Here is a 2,327-nt window from a genome sequence, read left to right on the forward strand (position 1 = left end):
CTACCAATTTTAAGTAGAGTTGGAAAGCTTTGGAGGCTGGAGACTGTACTTCAGGAGGGCCCACAATTATCCTCACACTCGTGGGAACTGCTATATCCACCACCGCCCTGGAGATGAGGAACACCACAAACTGCTACCTAGGGCTGGGGGTGACCTTCCACACCCGAAAAGCACCCGCTGACCCTGGAGTGCCAGAGGAGCAGTATGAGGTGTGATGATCTTGCAGGAGCATTAGCTGAAGAAGTGAAAGCCTCCCTGTCACTCTGTCTACACTGTGTTTGGGTGTCTCACTGCCAAGGTAAGTTACATGCAGAGCCCCAGGCTTCAAGAAGTCATGGCATGAAGCTCCCAGTTTGCTTGTCTCTGCAGTACAAGATGGTATGTTAGGGACGGGTATTCATCCACCAAGCCCAAAGCCTCTATCTATCCTCAGGGACCAGACTCGCCTTCCCTCACCCCCGAGAAAGCTGGCTGCACACACCTACTGCACTGCAGCCAGCAGTACTGTCTACCTCTCTCCCAGGAGCATACCTAGCCTCATTGAGGTGGCATCTGTCTTCTTTCAGTGTAAGCTCCATGGGGACAAACTGTGTGCTTTCCTTGTTGCTACATTGCACACCTTTCTGCACTTTCCCAATGCATTAGTCATTTCTTCCGCCAGGTGGTGCTAACGGGCCTTCTTGGCTGTTAAAGCCTGGGAGCCTCAAATAAGCCACTGGTTTTCTGAGATGCTGGCTCCAGGTTTCCTTTCTTAGGAGATACCCAGAGTCTCTTTGACAGTGCTCCTTGTTATCAACATGGGCTTTACCAAAGCATTTTCAGCATAGCATCTTAACCCTGTGACCCCAGAACCAGGCTATGAGAAACAGACATGGGGGAGTAAGCTGCCCAGTTCCATAGCATTAGGTCAGCTCAGGTAAAGACTACAGGTCTGGCTCTAGATGGCACACTCTGACAGACTGCCTTTGACTTTATCCAAGTTAAGTGTTTCTTGATGAAGCTTCAGAAAAATTGCAAATTTTGAGTGGAACATTTGCATCCTAGGGGTCTCCAGCCTGCCTGCCTTTCCCCACAGGTTCCCTTAGTCACACAGGGACACTCTCTAGGACACTTTCTTACTGAGATGCATAGTCCATTAGCATTCCTGTTCCCAGGTGGCAGTGCCTGAGGTCCAATCTTCCACAGTGGCTGGATGTCTGGGATGCCTCATCCGTTACTGTGCAGGCCAGCAGGTGTACCTGCAAATGGAAACAGAAGGCAGCTGGCCCTCAGACAAAGATGCTTTCAGCTCTTCCCCTGGGCCCTGGGCTGAGGCGACAGACAAGCTGCCTAATCACAGTTTAAGGACTGGGCAAAGTGGGGGCAGAAGAAAGTAGCTGCCTGACAGTCACAACGGTTAGGTTATTGTTGCCAGATCTTGAACCTTGCATTGACTCTCTTGCTCATGTTCTCTGCAATTCTTTGTACAAGTTTTCATTCCTAAAGACATTATTTATTATCATTACTATTATTTTATGGTGCTAGGCATTGAACCCTGGGCCTTACACATGCTAGGCAAGCATTCTTCCGCTGAACTACACCTCCACCCAGCCCAAGGACCTCATTCTTGACAGTGCCCAGATTGCTAGTACTAAGAGCTCAATTCTGATAGAATGTCTAAGCTCAGGTAAAATTAGATTCAGAGATTTTGGTGGTATGCCTCCTTTCTCCTTTCATTAGAAGCCGGATTTCTTAGTCTTCCTTAAACTAGATTGGCAAAACCGAGCATGGCTTTTGCAGCAGAGTGTGTGTACCTGAGAGTGCGGCCAACACCTATGCTATGTCTGGTGATCATGCAGTCCCATCTCTTCCTCAGCAAAGATCTGCTCCCGGGGCTTGGATGTAGCTCAGGGGTAGAGCAACCTGCACAGCATGTACAAGGTCCTGGGTTTGAGCCTCAGTTGGGAAAGAAAAGAAAGAATACTCTCTGTTCCCTAACTTGTCGCCCTATGACATTCATCAAGCCCTCTCCAATGACACTGCTACCCCTAAAGCCTAACAGTGACTATAAAGTGCACTAAGTAAGGCTCTAACAGGAAAACTGCAAGCTGCCTCTAGAGGGCCAACAAGGTTCATCTCATTCTCCTCCCTCTCCAGCAGACAGCCAGGCACTCTTCAGCCTGACTACATAGTATCAAGCAAGCCTGGCTTTTCTTCCTGTCACGGAGGTTGGACGGAACAAAACCCTTTTCCATGGGGTTAAAAACCCCCTCAGGACTATCAAAGTCAGACTACTCTTCCAATAAACACTTGGCTCTGCAGGACTACCCAAGCCAAGGACAGTGAAA

This window comes from Cricetulus griseus, chromosome 2 (genome assembly GCF_003668045.3).
Source record: "Cricetulus griseus strain 17A/GY chromosome 2, alternate assembly CriGri-PICRH-1.0, whole genome shotgun sequence".
NCBI lineage: Eukaryota > Metazoa > Chordata > Mammalia > Rodentia > Cricetidae > Cricetulus > Cricetulus griseus.